Source organism: Gracilinanus agilis, chromosome 1, assembly GCF_016433145.1.
Source record: "Gracilinanus agilis isolate LMUSP501 chromosome 1, AgileGrace, whole genome shotgun sequence".
Lineage (NCBI taxonomy): Eukaryota > Metazoa > Chordata > Mammalia > Didelphimorphia > Didelphidae > Gracilinanus > Gracilinanus agilis.
The window spans coordinates 247,462,988-247,486,026 of record NC_058130.1 but is presented as its reverse complement, the minus strand read 5'-3'; the positions used below and the strand labels follow the sequence as shown (position 1 = coordinate 247,486,026).

The 23,039-nt window shown below is 37.0% G+C and overlaps 1 pseudogene; it reads left to right on the top strand.

The window, feature by feature from the left end:
* The first annotated feature begins 13,212 nt into the window (after positions 1–13,212).
* LOC123250445 lies at positions 13,213–16,506 on the top strand (annotated as a pseudogene).
* The last annotated feature ends 6,533 nt before the right edge of the window (positions 16,507–23,039 follow it).

The window sequence follows — 23,039 nt, the reverse complement described above, 5'->3', positions numbered from 1 at the left end:
AGTTCCTGCCTACCCCACTGGATTTCTTATGTCTTGAATTTGTTATTGGCTTTTGGATGACTTCGCAGTTGTTTCTTTGATCCCAGGTTTAGGCATTGTGCATGGAAAATCCTTAAAGGCGTGTGAATTCCTTCTCACCTGTTACAAATCAAGCTGTAACTCCCAGAACCAGCTGTCCCCCTGTATAGGGGCATATCCTGAAAAAAATAGTGTTAGGTGAAGCAGTATGCCAAGGGGCAGTTACTTTCATAAGACTAATGTCATAAATGAACCATTGGCCAAATGACATTACGGTAAGGTTTCATGATTTTACCATGGGTTTAGTTAAAATGCATTAGTGAGTAAATAACAGAATTATATTGCTCAGATATATGGAACATAATATGGTTATACATAGAATGCCATATTACTTTTAAAAAATCCTTTCCCTTCTGTCTTTGTATTAATTCTAAGAGAAGAATGGCAAAAGCGAGGCAATCAGGATTAAGTGATTTGCCCAGGTCATCCAGCTATGAAGTGTTGGAGGCCAGATTTGAACCCAGATCTTCCTGACTCCAGCCCTGGTGCTCTTTCCATTGTGTTACTTAGTTGACCCAAGATTTTATTTCCACACCTGTCAAATGAAGAGCTTGAGCTAGATGCCTTCTAAAATCCCTTACAGCTATACATCAATGATTATATTACTTTTTCTCAATCATATTTTATACTTACCATTGAAGCCACTGCTAACATGCCAAGGTAACTATCCACAATATCTTGTCTCTTCTTTATCTACTCTCCCCACATTATTATTCACTCAGACAATTTGTTTCCCTGGTCTCCATCTCTTTATGTAGTTTATTTTATTAAATTAATGTGTAAAAGAAATTTACAAGTAATTATTGTTATATAATTATATATGTTATATAATTATTTCAGAGTTTTCTTTCTGATATATGTAATGATAGTAAGATATAACATGAGTTTAATATGTATAGAGAGATATATATGAATATAAACAATACCCAAATATCATTTAAAAACAAGCAAAATAAAATAATTTATGGAAATTTTCTCTATAAAGTAAAATAGCACTTGGGGCAGCTATATGGCACAGTGGATAGTGCCAGGTCTGGAGTTTGGAGGACCTGGCTTCAAATCTTCAAATAACTATGTGATCCTAGGCAAGTCACTTAACCCCAATTGCCTATTAAAAAACATCCAAACAAATACACCAAAAAGAACAGTGCTCACTTCTCAAGTTCAATGAAGATAAACTTACAAGACATTTACTCTCTCTGTCTCTGCCTCTGTCTCTCTGTCTTTCTCAATATCTCTTTATATATATAAATATATACATATATAAAATATATAAATCCATCTATCCATGTATATGGGCAACTAGTTGGTACAGTGGATGCGTATGACTGAACAAGTCATTTAACCCTGTTTTCCATAGTTTCCTCATTTTTAAAATAATCTGGAGAAGGAAATGGCAAATCACTCCTTTGTTTGATATCTTTGCCAAGAAAGCCCAAGTGGGGACATGAAAAGTTGGACATAACCAAAACAACATAGATATATGTGAAATAAGAGGAAGAATACAGGATTTTTAGTACATAGAGCTCAGATTTAGTCTGTGATTTTCTCAGAATGAAGATTTGGGTGAAAAACAAAAAAAAGAAACATTTCTGGACAAAGCCAAGACCAGGGTTAGGTATAAGATCAGTAATTGCCTAAGGGGCAGTACACAGTGGGATGCAGTAAAGAGACACTTCTTAATATTTTAGGGATTAAATACAGATGTAGTTATACCCTAATTCTTCAGTGAATCTATGATATCACTAATGTAAGTATTCCTTCCTCTAGTAGAAATGATAGCTGGGTCATAAACTAAGCTTCTCTCTCTCTAAAAAGGCAAGGAAAGCTTCCTTGGGATTTAACTGGTTCAAAAGACTTTGGTTTCAACCAATGAAATAACTTTCAGTAACCTAAGGAATAAAAAAACCATGCTAATGAGGGATCAGTACTCCTTACACTGCATGGATTTCCAGTTGCCAAGCAGGTATTTAATGACCTGGTAAGTCATTAAAGCAAGTAAGTAGGCCAGAAGCAATGTGTCTACTTGCTCAAAATGCTATATCCTTGCTAATTATACTTTGCACATCATTGTAAAATAAACTTTCTGCTAACTTTTGCAGAGCATTTTAAGGCTTGCAAACACTTTACAAATACCTCATTTTATCCTCACAATTTTGGAAGGTAGGTGGCATTATTATCCTAAATTTACAGATGAGGAAACTGAGGCAAACAGTGGTTAAATGACTTGCCCAAGGTCACCCAGCTAGTAGATTAGATAGGATTTGAATTCAGGTCTTCCTGACCTCACCTTGCTGTTAAATCTTAGCTGTTCCACAAGAATCTCATTTCACTCCAATCCTAATCCTGAACCACCAGACAGACTAGTGAGAGTCAGGCCTGGCCCCAGACACCTCCACACATAAAGACGATGACCCACTGATGCCAAGATGTCTACCCAGTTGTCTCAAAGTGCTAATCCCTTGGTAGGGTCACAAAACCTGCTTTTTTTTTCTGATAATATCCTCAAGGATGTCTTTCATGTCAATTACTATCCATAAATCATCACCAGAAACACACCACAGCCTGTGTACCATCACCGCGTATCTCCTCATTTGTTTTTAAAGGAAGGAGAAATGCCTTCAATATGAATTCTCCAGGTATTATAATGTCCCAAGGTTCATAGTCATACAGTCTTGGGAGAATATCAGTACTTATAAGAAAGATAAAATTGTTTGATTTTTTTGGTGTCTTTTTTTTTTGTACTGGAGAACAGCTTGGAATCATTAAAAAGCACTACCTACTTCTCAAATGCAATCCAGCCCACTTTCTTCCTCTGTTTCACTCCTGGGACCAATTTATTACCATTCTACAGGGACTATTTCAGATATATGGCCTGATATTCTAACTCAATGGACTAGCCATAGAGTTATATGTCATCATTTGGACAACAGGCATTTTTCAACTATCTAATTTTTCCCCTATAAATTATTAGGTAATCTTTTTTAAGTGATTAAGACTCTCTCATTGAGGAAGCCCTGTTCTGAACCTTGATGCACTCAGTACAATTCCATCTGCCAACAGAAACCTACAGGAGATCTCAACATCTACAGAGAACCCAGCTTGTATTTGGAGCCTGAACAAGACATCATCCACGACAGTGACAAGCACTACCGGCAAGCAAATATTTCTCTGTTTTGTGGCTTGCTTGTTTCTAATAATTACAGGTTCATTGAACAACATTATTTTTCTGTGTTTGCATTGGCAAGGAACTTTGTAAGATCTTAACATAGGCGCGAGATTTCTTGGAGGAAAGCAATTCAGGCTGAATTTTACTTTACCACATCAAATGCTTTTTTTTTATATATATAATCAACAGAAAATAAAAGGAGCACCTTTAAGTTGATTTTGTGACTACTGTCTGCAGTAAAGAAAAAAGTGCGCAAAAGCCTATTTTTAGTGTTGGAAAATCCCCTCTCTATGTGGTAGGTTGGCATTTATTTTGGGATATCAAGTTACCTTCATCATAGTGAAAGCTCAAAGTCTTTCAACATATAGTGAAACTCAAATCAGTTTTTAAAATAGTCATCTATTATTTGCAAAGATCCAAAATATCCTACTCCCATTTCTCACTATGATGTGGAAGTGACCCTGTTCTTGAGGGATAGTTCAACAGAACAAAAGCTAGTTGGAAAGACTTTATATATGTAATATATGCTTTTAGGAGACTAGCTCTCATCAGTTGCTTATTGAGTATTTCAAAATGAATATACTGGAGACATCTTAAATTCATCATTTCTAAACTGAACTTTTTATTTTTCCCTCTAAATTTCCCTATTTCTTATCAAATGATAATATTTGTATAACCTAGTAGAATTGCTTGTTGGTTCTGTGAGTGGGGAGAGAAAGAAAATGAATCATGTAAACAAGAAAAAATATTTTTAAAAAATTAAAATTTTAAATGAAAAAATAAAAATAAATTTCCCTATTTCTGCTAGAGTCACCACCATCTTTCCAGTGGCTCAGGCTCATAATCCCACCATATTCCTGGGTTCCTCACCCTCGCTCATCCTTCATATCCAATTTATTAATGACCTTTGCCACTTTGGCCTTTTAAAAATATTTTATTTTCCCCAATTACATGTAATAGCAATTTTAACATATGTTTTCTGAAATTATAAGACCCAATTCCCTAGCCCAGCCCTAAGATGATGAGCAATTTGATCTGGGTTGCACATGCGTAATCACGCAAAACATATTTTTCCATATTGGTCATTATTGTAAAAGAACACTCATATAAAACCAAAACCCCAAAATAAAAACACAAATTAAGTAAAGTGATACATGGTATAGTATACTTTGATCTGCACTCAGACTCCAACAGTTCTTTCTCTGGAGGTGGATAGCATTCGGTGTCCTAAAGAATTGTTCTGGATCATTGTATTCCTGAGAGTAGCTAAGTCTTTCACAGTTAATCATCATATGATACTGCTGTCATTGTGTGCAATGTTCTTCTGGCTTTGTTTACTTCACTCTACATCAGTTCTTAGAGATCTTTCCAGTTTTTTCTGAAATCATCCCGTTCATTATTTCTTAAACAATAGAATTCCATTACAATCATGTATCACAATTCCTTTAGCCATTCCCTAATTGATGGACATCCCTTCAATTCTGAATTCTTTAACACCACGAAAAGAGCTTACAACTCAGTCCTTCCCCACAATCTTTTATATTATCTCTTTGGCATATAGACTTAAGAGTGGTATACTGGATCAAAGGATATGCCTTCACAACTTTTCTCACAACTGATATCCTCTCTCCACTCATGCAGCTCATCATCTCTTGCCTTAACTTTTTTTTTAATTTTTACTTCCAAATTGTCTCCCTCCCTTGACCTATCCATTGAGAAGGCAAGAAATAATAATGCCCATTATACATATGAAATCATTCAAAACAGATTACCACATTAGTCATGTATGTTGCCAAAGAAAAGTAAGAAAAAGAAAGAGAAAAAATGTGCTTCAAACTGCACTCAGAGTCTATGAGGTTTTTATCTGAAGGTGGATAGCATTTTGCATCCTAAGTCCTTTGGAGTTATCACAGATCATTGTAATTATAGTTTTTTGCCTAAATTATTGCAACAACTTCACATTGGTCTCCCTTGAGTCTCTCTCCACTTCAGTCCATCTTATACGCTATTGTCAAAGTAATTTTCCTTAAATGTAGATCTGATTATATAGTTTGACTATCTTTAGTGGCTTTCTATTGCCTCTAAGATAAAATCAACTTGATCTCAACCCATCTTTTGAGGTTTATTGAATACTTTTCTCCCTCTTGAACTCTTCAATGAAATCAAACTGACCTTCTCTATTCTTCATGCGAGGTACTCCATCTTACATCTTTTCGCTTTTGCCTATGCTGTCTCCCATGCTTGAAATGTATTCCATCATTATCTCTGCCCTTTCTTCCTTAAAGATGCATCTCAAGCATTGTCTTCTGAATGAAGCCTTTCCTGCTGCCCTCAGCTGCTAATGTACTTCCTCCCAAATTATTTTATATTTAACTACATTCTATATATTTGTATTTATTACCCTTAAATTTGTGCTGTATATATTTTGTATGTATTAGTTTCTCCCCTCCTTAGAAAATTAGACCACTAAAAGGACAGATTGTTTGATTCTTTGCATTTGTTACACCAGTGCCTAGAACAATGCCTGATACCTACTTGGTACATAATAAATAACCAATTGATTGATTGAATGGATAGTGATTTTTTGGCCATGGCTATCCATGAAATGGGAAGGAAGAAAACAAAGAATGGAGGGAGGGAGGGAGGAAAGGAAGGGTCTTCCCTCCTAAATATTAATTTATAAGATATACACTAAATATGAGATCTTTGCCCAGGGACCAATGAATGAACTTACCATAGAAGAACTGACTCATAACAATCTATACATTCTCACTATGAATGGATCAGAAGATGAAGAGAAGTTGCAGCTAAATGGAAGGAAATCTCTCGTATTTTCTTTCAAAGACAAAAAAAATGGCTGGAGGAGTTGATTTTAACAGGTATCTCAAAGTAATAAGAAACATCAGGGGAATCTTGGTTATCTCATATGCATTCATGATAAACAACTTTAAAAACATCACCATGATGTTTTCATCTGATGTACTAAAATTTGTTTCAGAGAATAAGGAGGTGAAGAAATACTACACACAATTTGATAAGTTTTTCCGAAATAAATAAACATGTCATTTAGTGCCTGGTTACTTTGGTGCAAAAGGAGGCATAGAAGAATAGGGAACCATGTCTCCTGCACTCTGGCCTTTCACCTCTAATAACTGGAATTCAGATCCTAATCCTCTAGAAACTGGGTTCAGACAGATGGAGTTGAAAGCAAGATAGACCAAAGAGTTCAAGACCATAGCATAAAGAGTGCTGTATTTGATATCAGAGAGATGGAGTTCAAATTCCCATTCTTTTATTTGCTGCCTGTTTGACTTCACTCAAGTAATTTAAGGGCTGAAAGCTTTAGCTCTTGCTTTATTTGGTCTTATGGCTCAAGTTAGAGCAAAGGTCTCTAATACAGGACTTACAGAAAATTGGTCCTAGGGAAACTAATACAAGCCAGAGGTTTATTACTGTGCATCAGAGCAAGCAGGAAAAAAAAAAAAAAACAGAAGACCACACTCACATGTGAGCACACACACACACACACACACACACACACACTTTATTTGGCAACACACACAGAGATTCAGCCACACACCAGAAGAGGGTCACTCATGTGAGGGAGATGTGTACTATAGGAAAGATCTCAGTGGGAGTACATACACACTGAGAGGGGTCCGAGCAGTTTTATACCTTAAAGATGGGCTTGGCTATAAACAGGTAATCAATGCCAGATATGGGAGGGGGCATTTCTAATCGGACCCACATGTGTTGGGAAATTCCCCAGGTTGCTTATCAATACCAGAATCAAGTGAGGGAGTTCTCTAATCCAGAACAGAAACTGGGTGAGGAATTGAATGCATAACTGGTGATCCCAGAAATGGGTGTTGGCTTGAAGCTGCTACAGATCAGAAGCCTTGTCCAATCAGGATCCATAATTAATTACATCAGTGGTGTTAAACTCAAATAGAAACAGATCTCTGCAAGTCCACATATTGATGTTTTTTAAAAATCATAAATTAATATTATTTATGTTGCATTTTTATTTATTTTTTAAATATTTCCTAATTACATTTTAATCTGGTTCCCTTGGAATTGGGTCAATTTGACACCTCTGGTTCACATGTTTGACAAAAGGTCAGAATGAGTCAGGACGGTATAAAATTAAAGTCTATTTGTCATTGCTTATATATTTATAGTCTTTAGGACTATGTAGCCTAAGTGACTCCATACTGGGATCCTATCACATAACCATAAAATCAAACAATATATTTCAAAAATTTCAATTATCACAGTTCCTCACCTGTAAAATGAAGCATTGGCATTAAGATAGATCATTTCTAAAGACCTTTACAACTCTAATCTATAATTCTATATATAGTTTCTTTAAAAAGGAAAGGAAAAGGGATGTAGACAAGAGTTGGGGGGTGTTGGAATCAGAAAAAAAGAAAATTGATTCTAAAGGACACGAAGAATCTCCTAAGCAGTAAGATCATGAAGTTGTTTCATACAAACATCTCCAACCCGATATTCTCAGAAAAAAAGAAGGAACTAGATAATCATTAAAGTAGAATCCACAAAATAGGAGTTAGAAACATGGTATAAGGTAAAAATTTCATGACATGACATTAAAGAACTGAATATTTGGCACTCCTATTCAATATCCCAAATCCATGCCATAAACAACCAGCATAAACATCTTCACAGATTTAATCTTCAAGGTCTGGCTATGAGGGGTTTCTTACTCCTTATACTCAATGAAGGGACTCAATCGTAGTGCCATATATTCCAAAAGAGGTGTCAGATAGTGATTCTTTCTAGCCACTGGCAGGAAAGAGGGGGAAAAGATGAGAGGAAAATTTAGCAGCAAGGAACCTCAAGGAAAGAAAGAGTTTCTGCCGTCCCTTTTGCTTTGTTTTGTTTTGTTTTTTTTTAAACCCTTAACTTCTGTGCATTGGCTTGTGGATAGAAGAGTGGTAAAGGTGGGCAATGGGGGTCTAGTGACTTGCCCAGGGTCACACAGCTGGGAAGTGTCTGAGGCCAGATTTGAACCTAGGACCTCCTGTCTCTAGGCCCAACTCTCAATCCACTGAGCTACTCAGCTGCCCCCTGCCATCCCTTTTGATAGGGGACAGAGTCGGAGAAAGTGGGGAACACTTGTGTAAATTAATGAAGAGTGAAGTGAGCAAAACCAGGAAAATAATTTGTGCAAATAAAAGCATAAAGGACTCTGAAAGACTTAACTCTGTCCAAGGTAAAAATCCTTCATGATTCCAAAAGACTAATGATGAAACATGCTTTCTACCCCTTGACAGAGAAGTGATGGAATAGAGGTGAGGAATAAAACATATATTTTCAAACACAATCATTCTGTGGATTTGTTTTACTTAAATATGCTTACTTGGTAGAAAGGAATACTTCTCTGAAGGAAGAAAGGGAGTTATGAAGGAAAGAAATAGAATAGTGATAGTGATGACAAAAGAAAAAAAAAGAGGCATTTTTAAATCCACAGAATAGAGCAATTGGAAGATCAGAGGAAGACATAAAAAGGCCAGTTTTAGAATTATGTTGAATTTGTTATAGATTATTTTTTAAAAAGCCAATCACAAGAGAGATTCATCGTATATATATATATATATATATATGTATGTGTGTGTGTATATATATGTATATACATATACATATCCCTTTTTCTATTCATTTTACATAGAAGTTAGAGTACATTTTTTTACTCTTGTCAAGTTCATAATAATAATTTTTTTTAATTAAGAAGATAAGAAACTTTGAACTAGGGTAGTCTCAAAGTTGAGATTGTAGAACTAGATAATAACTAATGGGATGTGGACATGATAGAGGTAGGGGTAAACAAGATATAAACTAGAAAGATGCCTTCAAAAGAAACAGGAGACAGGTTGGCTTCTGGGTTAAGATGGCTGCAGAGTAAGGAGCAGCTGCTTAACCTCTCCTAACCAAAACATATAGGACTCCTCAAGGGGACATAAAACAAATCCAGATGAATGAAGGGACCCCACGACAGGGCGCAGCATTGAAGTTATATGGGATCTGGCATTTCCATGCTCTAAGGGGGTGAAAAAGCTCTCACTAAAACTCGAGCTGAGCAACCCCCTTCCCCCACACCACCTACAGGGCCAAAGCCAGTGCACAAGAGTTAGAGCAAGTTTGGGGCACCCATTAAGTCACTGGCTGCTACCTGGGGTCACCAGGGCCTGCTCCTGAAAGCAGCAAGACTTAAGACCCCAAGAGGCTAAAGAATGTGCGCAGACTTTGAACACAGACCCTGAGCGCAGGCTCAGTCACAGCTATAGACCCAGATTCTGAGTGCAGGCACGGACTTTGTGTGGGGACCCAGTGCAGAGGGGTGCACAACTGTGGAAGCAGCACCCTGAGACTGTTAAGAGAATCCCCAGAAATCATGTCTTTCTGCAAAACCCTTGACAAGAAATGGTCCATATTTCATTTTCCTCGTAGCCATGGTAATGCCAATTAGTCATATTTCCCTGTCCCTTGGTTCCCCAAAAGGCATATAAGTTCCCCAGATTCTATGGTGCTTTGGAGTTGTCATCTAGTGAGGTGACACTCCCAGGGACACAGTACCCAGAGTAGCCATAGGCTCGGGCTCTGTGTGGGTTTTGAGCCTGTGTGGAGTGTGTGTGTGGAGTCCTAAGGATAGTACCATTTATCCTTCTCAAGATTAAAGACTTGGTTTTTCTTACTAAAAAAAAAAAAAGAAAGAAAAGAAAAGAAAAGAAACAGGAGAATTGGAAACCAGAAGGTTTAGTAGGCTATAAGATGTATATTTTCATGGAAGAAGCACTGTATTTGTAGCCTGAGGACTTAAATTCAAACCCTGACCCTGTCAATTATTTAGGCAAGTTATTTACCTCTTTGGGACTTAGTTTTCTCATTCGTAAAATGAAGCACCTTCCAAATCTAAATCCTATAAAATGTGTTTTCCCCATGTTGAATTTGAAGTATTGGCTTAATGAGATATCAAAATTTTTCTCCAGTCATCAGATGAAAGTGTGGGCGTAGAGGCCAAGAGAGATGTTGTGGTTGATATATAAATCTGGAAGACACTTGCAAAAATGGGTTACCCTTCATTGAAGCTATAGGAATAGATAAGACCAGTGAGGGAGAGACCAGAAGGGAGTCTAGGATAGAAAATAAGAAGATACATATTTAGAAATCTGATAGACAAACATGAACAGCAAAAACAAATGTGAACAAAGAAAGGAATGCTTAAAAATTTTATACTGAACTGAAATTCTTTTCCACCTCATCGAATAAGACATAAATTTGTTTTTATATTTTACTATCCCAATAGGGGGCAGCTAGCTTGTTCAGTAAATAGAGCCCTGGGCCTGGAGTCAGAAGGTTTATTTTCCTAAATTCAAATCCAGCCTTAGACACTTACTAGTTATGTGACCTTGGGGAACTCATTTAACCCTGTTTGCCTCAGTTTCCTCATCTATAAAGTAAACTGAAGAAGGAAATAGCCAACCATTCCAGTATCTTGGCCAAGAAAACCCCAAATGGGGTCACAAAGAATTGGACATGACTGAACAGTATTTTGATAGGACCAAGATATCCCATTTCTCTGCCATAAAGATTATTATCCCCTGAAAGACAATAAAGTTGTTCCTGAAAATTAATTGTCCTCTGTCTCTCTTCATAGAACTTCCTAGTTACCAATAGGTATAAAAAGTATCATCCTGTGGCCATCTTGACTTGTATTTCTAAACATCACACTAGTCAACATATCCTGCCCAACTGACCAGATACACCAATGTGGAGGAGAGAGGGACTGCAACCAGAGAAAATGTCACTGTATTCTTTTTGCATATCCTTACTGTCTTAGGGCAAAGTAAAACTCTTTTTGTGTAAATATTCAATGACTTGCAAGTCCTTCATTTAGTCTCATCATTGAACCTGAATAAGTTTTCCCTTAACAATTCTTCTGGGCTTTTGGTTTCTTTTCCTCATTTTCAGGAAACCCATATTTATATAACAGAGGGACAAATATGAATTATAAAATAAGACATGAGATAGGTAGGAGAAGAAGCAAGAGAGAAATAAGTTTCCTGAAAGCCAAGAGCAGAAAGAGCATCAAAAATGAGAAGAGAGTCAAGAAATGTTTAAATATTTGTAACAAAATAAAGGAAAACCATCTATTTGATTTGATTGTTGAAAGATGACTTTGGAATCTGCAAAGATTGAAGAACAAGTCAAAGTTGACTCTTAACAAAATATGTCATGAAAGCCAAAAGAAAATGATGGTTTGAGGAAATGATAGGGCCAACTGAAGAATTTTATTGATTTTTGTTTTGTTTTTATAAGATCAGAAGGTCATAGTTCCAAGACTGAAAGAGACCTTAGAGATCACATAATTTAATCCTCTTATTTTACAGATGAGAAAACTAAAGTACAAGGAGCTTGCATGACTTGCCCAAGGACCACAGACCTAGAAAACATTGAGGCAGGATTTGAACCTTAGTCCTCTAATTTGAGATCTACTGCTTTTTCTACTGTACCACATTGTTTTGTTTCATTTTTGGATAGGGATACCTCAGAATGTTTGTGGGTAATAGGGAAAGAGCCAGTAGAAAGGAATAGGTTGAATATGAGAGAGAAAACAGAAATGATCAATGGAACATGGTTCTACAGTCAAAAATGACACATAATTATGATAATTAGTATTCATATGTTTTAAAGTTCGCAAAGCACTTTACAAATATTATTTCATTGAATCCTCATAAGAATCCTATTTTTATCTTCATATTAAAGATGAAGGTGGTGCCCTCCTCTCTATTTCCTCTGCCCTCCAAGTATCCCAGCTTCAAAATCCAAGAGTTGTCTGGTCTTTTCCTTTCTCCTTTCAGGAAAAGTGAGTAGAATATTTTTAAGGAAAAAAAAACAGATATTCTACTTGTCATCTAGAATGGAAAAAAATGGTGGCTACTGGCCCTTTGCTTCCTAACTTCCACTTTAGGAGATGAGAGTTATCTAGATAAGTAAATTATAGAGAACATGGATAACTGAATTTTCCTATCTCAGTTTTATATGCAGGTGTTTGCTTTTGAAAAGTCCTCCAATTTCTTCATTAAAATAAACACACACATACACACACACACACACACACACACACACACACACACAAATATTAATCTCCCAAGCAATGATTACTCTTGGGCCTCTGTTACTATGCCAGTTTTCTTCTGGCCACATTAGTCTTACGGCTCCAGAAAGTAATAAAAAAGGAACCACATGTCCAGTATGTGGTAAGCCAGAGAGACCCTCTGAATAAAAACGTTGGAATTAAACATTGTAACAGGGAATCAGATTCCATTACAAAAAAATGCATACTTCCTTCATTTTCCTGCTTCCCCAAGCCTTTTTTCCCCCCAAGATTGTTTCACACCATCCTTTCCCCTTCAGCATCTTTCTTTCTACTTTCCTTTGCCAATTGGTGTCTATATTTGGACTTTATGCTTTAATCTGGGCCTTTTAATCCTGTTGGACTTTGAGTCCAAGAGTCCAACACTATTGGAATATGTTAGAAAAGCAGTGTTCTGTGGAATGTTGGTTGTTGTTCAGTTGTGTCCAACTCTATGACCCCATTTGAGGCATTCTTGACAAAAAAACCAGGGTGGTTTGCTGTATCCTTCTCCAGCTCATTTTACAGATAAAGAAACAAACAAGGTAAAAATGACTTGCCGAAGTTCACACAGTTAGTGTCTGAGGATAGTTGAATTCAGAAAAATGAATCTTCTTGTCTTCAGGCCGGTGTTTTACCCACTGTATCACCTAGCTGCCTGTGGAAGTGATCAGCTGTGCTATTCCAGTACTCCTGAGTCTACAGAACATAGAATAGGTCTTCTTGACCTGGCAGGGGATGAGTTGGAGCAGTTGCAGGCAGCTTAAAAGAAAGCAACCAGTGAATTGGAGTCAGCTCTGACAGGGTCATGGCCCATCCATGGTGGCCTTCCACTGTGGCTGGAAAGCTGCATATCCCTAAAGTGGCCAATGTGAAAAACAGTCTCTGCTCAAGTACACAGATCACAAGAAAACAACTTTTAAAGGAAACTAAAAAAAAAAGAGAGAGGTTGAGCTTCTACCACCTCCTCAACAAATCACAAATGAAGAATTAAATGATTATAAACTATGGAAAAGAAAGACTTTTGAGAACAATATAAGGAAGAACAGAACTGTCGTTAATAATTGGATAACATAAACACAATGGGAAAAGAGTCCAAAAGAAATTCAAGGAGTGTGGGGCAGCTAGGTGGCTCTGTGGTTTGAGAGCCAGACCTAGAGATATGAAGTCCTGGGTTCAAACCTGGCATCAGACATTTCCTAGCTGTGTGACCCTGGAAAAGTCATTTAACCCCAGTTCCCCAGCCCTTATCACTCTTCTACCTTGGAACCAATAGACAGTATTGATTCTAAGACAGGCTTAGATGTCAACTATAAAAATAGCATTTTCTGGCTAAAATATACAGAAATGGAAATGAAGAATGTATAATTAGAAAATCTTAAAAAAAAAACAAGTTTTGAACTATATTTCCCGGAATTCCTTTCGATCTCTCCACTACCATTGCGTGGTAATGTTTTATATATAGGTTGCTGTGTTTCCTCTTCCTCTCTTTTCCCATATGCGGGGCTGAGGAAGGTAGCTTTTTGCTCTAGTTTTTCTATGTTAGTTATAATTAATAAATCTTATTAAATATAATTCTAAGAATATTGGATATTAATTTTGAAATTCACAAGAATTGGTTAAGTAAATCATATCCAAAATATCTGGGATAGGCCATCACAACTCTTCCTGAGTCAACCAGTTCTTGTACAAATACATCCATATGGAGGAGATGTTGGGAAATATTGCTTGAGATCCACAAGTATTTGAACTAGGGATAGAATGGCAAACTGAGGAACAATAATGGTACTCTATACCAGCTCTGATCTGAGTACAAAGAAATTGATTACATATATAAAAAATGTGTCTTCATGTTCCTTGATATAAAAAAAACTTAGATCAAATATGCTCAATTTGAAGAAAAATATGGTTCGTTTGCTCATGCAAGGAAAGTATAAGATAGATATGTGGAATTCTTTGGAGATGAGTATATATTTGAATATTCCTATGTGGCCTTTGTAAGTTTGAAGAAAATCAGAAAGAATTTGAAAGGTTATGAACGGTCTACAAATATGCCCTGGATAGGATCTAAAAACACAAAGCACAAAAACTCTTTAAAATTTACACATTCTTTGAAAAGAAACTTAAGGGTGGAAAAAGAAATTAAAAAAAGAAAAGAAACTTGTGTATTGGTGATTATAGCTTCCAGTTATTAAGAGGAGGTGTGGGTTAATCCACACAATTATGATGTCTGATTTGATTATTTGCAGTTGGTGGAAAGTGATGTAAAACCAAACACTATGGGAGAGGTGTATGAAAGAGCCATTGTCAACATGGCACAAAAGAAGAGGTACTGGAAGCTGTTATGTAGAGATGGATGCATGGAATCCCTGCAAAGATACAGGGACAGCCTCACCCAGAATTCCAGGGGACCCCCCTGGAGAACTTTGGGTGAGGGGGCAGTTGAAAAGAGTTGGCAGTTGCTTTGCAGGGGTTGAGGTGAGCAGACACTCTGCTTACTGCTCTTGTCTTGGGGGTTCACCCGAGTGGCCATTGTGGCATAAGCCAGTGTGGTTTCTACTCAGGGGTTAGCCTGTTTGTTAGAATTAATCTTTAACAATATCAATATAATAATTATTTAGTGATTTAGTGAATTAGATATATAAATTATCTAACAAAAGAGCCAGTCCAGTAGGTGCCTTCACCCCCTCCTGTGGGGGGGAAGGGCAGCTTCAACCTAATAGATCAGGGTCACCTTTCCTTATTCAAATACCTTCATTAAACTCCTCTAGTTTTCCTTTTTACTTCTTAATATAACCTTTACCTTCAATATTTGTGCCTGGAAATTATTTGGGGGAATACTCACAACTCAAGTCTGGTCATCTAGTTTGAATCCTGTCTGCTGCCAGTTTTAAGAAGATCATTTATCTCTGTCCTCAACAGTTAGATAGGTAGCTTCTACTTATTCCTCTATCAGACCTGTGAGGAATATAAATTAAAGAAAGGGAACATCATTGGGGTTCAGCCATAACAGAAACTTACCAGAAGAATCTTAACCAGTCTCCATTTTCCAACTGAAACATCAACTGCTTAGTGGGGAGGGGTTTGAGATCCAGGAGTGTCTAACCCCCTCCTTTCTCACTGAAACCTGTCAATTAGTGCCTGTGACTTGAAGGTCTACTGACCCTGACATATTTATCTGCTTCTCCAAATTATCTGTTATTATCATCATAACAAAGCAAAATAGATATCTATGGAGCAGCTGTGCACTTTATGAAGATTTGGAGGCAAAGGAACCCAGAGGGTACAAAAATAATGCTTGTTTGGATTTAATTCCTCACAAAGAGTTTATATTTGCCAAAATATGGCTACTATGTGCCCAGTTTGAAATAAGACAGAAAAATCTACTATTTGCCAGAAGAACATTGGAAACTTCTATTGGCCAGTGTTCTAAAAACAAATTGTTTAAAGCCTATACTGAATTAGAGATACAGCTTCAAGAATTTGACTGGTGCCAGCAAATTCACAAAAAAAACCCTGGAATTTGCACCAGGAAATTGCACATCAACGATCTAATTCTTGGATCAATTCTTGGAGATATTGAGACAGTGCAGACAATATATTAGTTGGCTATTAGCCAATCATACTTAGACATTCCGTGGATGCTTTGGAAATCCTACAAATTTTGAAATTGAACCAGAATCTAAAAAAAAAGTTATACCAAAAATTGCTACAACAAACACATGTTAAAGTATGGATCAGTTTTACCCAATTTGAACTATCTGCAGGAAATGAGAAAGGTTTAAATGAAGATAAATGTGTGAAGAAGTCAACAAAATTATGAGAAATTGTGAAAAGAAGGAAGAAAAAGCTGTGTTACTAGAGTACCAGTGAAACTCTGAAGATGGATTTAGAATAGAATCTTATATAAAGAGAATGGGAATATTCATATTACAGAAAGTTAAGAAGAAAAGTACAGGCTAAAGATGGATCTGATGATGTCTGGGAAGAGTATTACTATTACATCTTTCCAGAAAATGCTGCAAACTAACCTAACCTCAAACTGTTGGCAATGGTCAAACTTTGGAAGAAAAGGCAGCAAGAAAGAGTAAGACCCAGATGAGGGAATAGATGATAATGAATCTGGACTTTTTCTACATTGTTGCATTTTTATTATTTTCATAAAAATTTTAAAATATAGTATTTTTAAATGTCAAAAAATGAGTGATCTTCCTCTTTTCTTTCACCAGAATTATGTTTACAGTTATCCCTTCCAAATCACGACTTTGCCCCATCATAAGTCAGTATAAGAAATTAAATGGGAATTTGGGAGGAGTTTTGAGGAAGTTGTAGGTGACACAGAAAGGCCAGCAAATGATGCAGAAAAATTTTGGAAACTCATAAATGCATACTTAACCCAAAATTTAAAAGGTACATCATCAAGCACTCATTAAGGTATTACTAAGTGCCAGGCACTGAGCTAAGTATGAAAGACCCAGAAAGAGGCCAAAAAAGTTGTTCCCAATGCTATTCTAATGAAGAAGTCTACAGGTAAATAACTATATCCATATAAGATATGCATACCATGTCAATAAAAGATAAACTCAGCAGGGGAGGCACTAGCATCAAAACGACCAGAAAAGCTTTCTTTAGAAAGTAGGATTTGAGCTGAGTCTTGAAGAAATCCAGGGAAGCCAGGAAGCAGAAATATGGCAAAATGGAATTTCAGGCATAATGGATTGTCATTGAGAAGATACAGAGTTGAGAGGCAGAAAGACCATTATAGTGAGGAAGAGCACATAGGCCAATGTAGCTATATCACAGAGTATATGAAGGGGAGTAAGTGTTAGAGAAGATTGAAAAAATAGGAAGTGCTAGGTTGCAAGGAATTTTAAATACCTAACAGGGGACTTAAAATTTGATTCTGGAAGCAAAAGAGAACCACTGGAGTTGACTGAGTAGACCATTGTTTTGGGAAAATCATTTTGGCTGCTGACCGGTTTAAATAAGAATAGGTCTGAAGTAGAGATGCCAGTTGGGAGGCAATTGCAATAGTATAGGTCAGAGGGGATGCAGGAGCAGAGGGCTCCTATTTTGGTGGTGCCTGTGTGAGCAGAAAGAAGGGAATGTATACAAGAGATGTGAAGGTGGAAATGACAGATGAAGGGGAGGATTCCTGAAAGAGGTGACGTATGAGTTGGACCTTGAAGAAGGAAATGAATATTAATTGATGATGATGGAGGTGGGAAGGCATATAGGACAATATAGTCAAAGACATTGGAAATGGGTGAGGATGAATAGTTCTGACTGATTGGAACAAAGAAAAATACTGTGAAATAAAGCTAGACAAGTGGATTGGAGTCAAATTGTGAAGAGTCTTAAATGCCATAATCATGAGCTTATATTTTATTCAATAGATAAGAGAAAAACATTTATGAATGTTATATAGAGGGGTGAATGATCATAGGGATGGATTAGGAACATTACTCTGGAAGTTGGAGGATAGATGGGACAGGGCCATAAATGGTGCTATTCATAGTAGCTGAACCAACTTTACTATTGCTGAGACTGTTCAGATCCTTGAATCTCTCCTGTGCCTTGTGCAATCATTAGTCATCTGTTGCCAAACCCCAACACTAGGTTCGTTACATTTGTTATAACTTTTGTCTTCTAATCCAACTTGGATCCTAACTGCTACAAAACAATCCCTTTAATCATTTTAGGCTTACTCTCTATCACAATGTCCACAGAAATTATTTCAAACCTCTTCTCTCCAACACTCCTACAATATGTTCTTTTCAATGAAAAATCTTGACTCTTACTTGAATTTCTTATTCTTCTCTGCTCCACACCTCAAAACCTCTCTTAACCAGCCCCACATCTCTCCAACTTTGCTTAAGCCTCTGATAAGATTCTATTGGCTATTCTTTTTTCCAAAATTAACCCTCTTTTCATCTTGTTCCTATCCTTTGCAGTCTACTCTGGAAGTTTGTCTCCTCAAATATTCCTCTATTTCCCTTTGTATATGTCTCCTTTTCTGACAAGGTCTTCCTCTATGTTTAAGAAACCTTCATTTATCCTTGCCATCCTGTAGAGCTTCCTGTTATATTGCTAGAAATTGTCATTTACGTTACTTCCATTTCCTCATCTTCCACTCAATCCAATCCAAACTAATAAGTATTTTTAAGCACCTACTGTGTAGAAAGCACTGTGTTAGGTCTTGGGGACATAAAGTTTAAAACAATCATTCTTGCCCTCAAACAGCTTCTGTTCTACTGGAGGATATAATATATACTCATCTAAATGCAAGGTATTTACAAAGTAATTTCAAGAGTAAGAGAATACTAACAACCAGATATATCAGGGGGAAAAAATCTCACTTAGAAAGGGAAACCCAAGCTGTACTTTGGAAAAAGTTATGGATTCTAATAAACCAACATGAAGAAGGAATGAAAGTCAAACATGGAGAATAGTATGCAAAGGGATAGAAGACGGAATGTCTCAGAGAACAGCCTACAGAGTAATTTGACTAGAATGGAGATTGATAATACAGAAATAAAGCTGGATAAGCTACTAAAAATGAACACTAAGATTCAGCAAGTTTTGCTTTTCATCTGCTTTGAACACTAGAGTGATGTCAGCTACTTCAGACCTGGTTGATGTTGGCAACTTGAGAAAGAGGAGGTAACTGGAAGGTGAATCTTTTTACAGAAGCATAATCATGCTACAAAAGTAGGATCAACTCAAGGCAAAAACATAAAAGAGGTGCTTTGCCTTCAGAAGCCCTAACACCAACATTTTATCAATATGTGGTACCATTTCCATTCAAGACTCCCCATCCTTTCTTTTAAACAACCCTACTCTGATCAATATCCCCTCTGGAGGGGATAATCCCTAATAACATATACCAGGAAGGAGATTTAGGGGGAAATCAAATTGTCTGCCCTCTCCTGTTTTGGAAGGGTCAATCTCAAAGTCGTCATTCTCCTTCCTCATTCCCCTTTACCTTGCATACCTTCTCAGTTACTGAGTCTTATTGTTTCTTCCTGTCCTTGTCACATCTGTCCCTTTTCCTAGCCATTATTCCAGTTCAGGTACTCATTATCTTTTGCTTAGTCTATTATAACAGCCTCCCAATTGGTCTTCCTGATTTAAGGCTCCCTCCTGTCTAATTCGTCCTCCACATAGCTGCCAAAATGATATTGCTAAAGCATAGGTCTGAGTGTCATTCCCCTACTAAATGAATTCCAGTGACTCCCACAAGTAATATAAGCTCCTTTGTTTGGCATTTGTAAAACACTTAACATGGTGCTTGGAATAGTTGTTGTTTAGTTGTTTTTAGTTGTGTCCCACTCTTTGAGACACAACTAAAAACAACTAAACAACAAATGTGACCCCATAAGGGTATTTTTGGCAAGGATACTGGAGTAGTTTGCCAATTCATTCTCCAGTTCATTTTATAGATGAGGAAACTGAGGCAAACCGGTAAGTGAATTGCTCACGGTCACAAGCTAATAAGTGTCTGAGGCCAGATTTGAACTCCTGAAGATGAATCTTCCTGACCTGAGGCCCATTACTCCACTGCATCACCTAGATGCTCTCTTGGAACATACGCACTTAATACTTGTTCCATTTTCCACCCCCTCTATCTTAATTAAGCTCAAGGCTGCTTTTCCAGCCTTCTTATATATGTAATATAGGATTATTAACATTGCCATGTTTGCTTGGGGCAACCTGTCAGTTCCTGGTTGGAATGTTGACCATGGTATGAGCCACGGGGCAAGCACCAACTGCCACTTGGGCCAAGAATATATAAAGCCCTGGAGACCCAGGGCTGGTTCAGTTCTTCCCTGACTTCTCCCTCACCACTCACTTACCCCATACTCCCTGGGGCCCTGGGAGGTGGGAGTGGGAATGTGGGTAGTTAGGCCTAGGATAAGGTTAAACCAATCCTGCAGAACTTATCAATACTATCAGCACTACTGGCAAACCTTTATCAAAGATCAACTTTATTTATTATCTAGAGACTGCAGCCCTGGGTCAGCAGAAGAGCATCTAGACAAGACCTATTAGCAACCTGAATCAGATAAATCTTTCACCCTTACTTCTCAGTATTTCCTAACCCTCTTTCCACTGCCTTAGTCCCATTACTCTGTTATCAATAAACCCCTTAGGCTTAACCTGAGAACTCTGTGGTTATTTGCTACCATCTAAGACCAAGCAGGGTCAACCAAAAGCAAGGGTTCTGAGCAGTTTCAGCAGGAATAAACTCCATTGCTGAAGGGCAAGAAGTTCAATATTCACTTCCTGTCAACCTACCATACACCAATAGGAGGCTACTTCCTCAGCAAGAAAAGGGCTGAAAGCTGACATCTTAAAGGAGCCTGGTGTCTAGCGGTGGGAGTTCACTTGACACTCAGTTAACCAGGGTTGGATCCTTGATACATTTATAACTAGTTTCAAGCTCAGCCCGGGTACAGCTCATTCCATCCTTTCAACTAGCACCTTCCTCCTTCTAGTTTCATTACTAGCTTAAGGCCCCTTTACCCACTTGTTACATATATCACCCTCTTCATGCACTCATCCATTCAGGCAATGGCTTTTTTTATTTGCCATCACTGATGACATTCATCTCCTGTCTTTTAACATACCATCCACTATACTTGGAATTGATTTTTGCCTTACCTCCAGCTCTAGACCCCCTAATTTCCTTAAAAACTCACTTTAAATGCCATCTCTTACTTAAGGCCTTTCATAATCCTAAAAGTACCTAGTTCTTTCTCCACAAAATCACTTTGCCTTTATTTCACATATATTTCATTTATACTTATATGTGTGCATCTCTCCTGAGAGAATGTAAGCCTCTTTGAGGGTAGGGACTGCTTCATCATTACCTTTGTATCCCCAACATTGCCTGGCTAATAGTAAATGCATTATAAATACTTTTTGAATAATTGGTTGATTGGTTAGTAAAATCATCAAGAAGATCTGTAAAGGATTACTAAGGCCATCAGAGGCCAGCATGAAGCCCAGGAGAGAGGAAGGTATATGAGAGAAGGAAGAAATGTAAACAAGGATGGAAAAGCAACTTTATAAGAACTATTCAAAATTGTAATCATTAGTTCAGAAGATATTACCTAGAGAGACCTAAAAAAGGCCAATTCAACTCAGCTAGATCTCATCAAAGAAGTTTGAACACTCTATTTTGCAGGACAAAAGGACTTGAGGCTAGAAGCCAAGGAAGCCCATTTCATTATTTCAGAAACAACAAAGCATAGCCAAGGAACCCAAGATGTATTTTGCTACAAAAATAATAAAATACATGTTGGATATTCAAGAAGAGAGGGCAACCCTAGTTTGCTGAACATGAGGTCAACTAAACCAGCACTGAAATGATGAAAGCTAATAATGGGAGATGTCAAAGTACTTAAATCTTAAGTTGTTAAATCTTTAGTTCTTCCCCCCACAATCTTTTTACCTAAACTCATAAGATCCATATACAGTAAAGATAGTGAAGATTAAAGATGTAGTATATCCTGCTTATACTGTACTGTAACCCTATGTAAAAGAGCATTCTGGCTCTTTTTTTTTTTTAAATGGGAACTCACAGTATATATTTCTATTGCTTATATAGGGACCTAGGTTTCTATGGACTTAGCCAGAAGGACTATATACTTCCTTAAGGGAAGTTGTGGGGAAAAAGAGTAAGGGATTCTAGAATACTGAGAAGTTAGCAATAGGAAAGCTGGTCCAACAACTATGAATAACACCATGACTACTTGAATATTCTTCTTCCTAATCTATCTCATGATCACTTCACTCCTCTACACAAAAACCTCAAGTGACTCCTCTTGTCTACAGGAAAAAAGAATAAAGAGAACAATGCAATGACCAACCAATTTCAAAGGACTTATGCTAAAACAAGCTACCCACCTCCTGACACACAATGGTAATGGAGTCAACATACAAATTGAGATGTATTAAGGAATGTTTTGGACATGCCCCAAAAAATGTGTTACAAGAGTTTTGTTTTTCTTTTTTTTTCTACTGGGGGAGGAGGGACAGATAGGAGAGGAAAATAAGACTACTAAAGATTAGTATAAAAAAACAAATAACTTCAGTCATTTGGAACTTTTCTCATCTCTTCATTAAATTGGAATTTGGCTATAATATCCCTGGGAATGTTTCTCTTCTGGATCTAAGATATCAGAGAAAGTTTTCCTTTACAATTTCCTAAAGTATGGTGTCTAGGCTCTTTTTTATAACTTTCAGGTAGTCCAATAATTCTTATATCTCTTCTCAATTAGTTTTCCAAGCAAGATGAGATCATTCACATTTTCTTCTTTTTCTTTTGACTTTGTTTTATTTTTTTATGATGCCGCATAGAGTCATTAGCTTCCACTTGCCCAATTCTAATTTTCAAAGAATAATTTTCTTCAGTGGGTTTTTGTACTTTTTCCCATTTGGCCAATTCTACCTTTTAAAGAGTTCTTTTCTTCAGTGAATTTGTGTACCTTCTTTTCCATTAATCTATTCTGCTTTTTTATTCTTTTCTTCAGCAAACTTTTGTGCTTCTTTTACTATTAGATCAATTTTGTTTTTTAAGATTTTATTTTTCTTCAATATTTTGTGTGTGTGATTCTTTACCAAGATGTT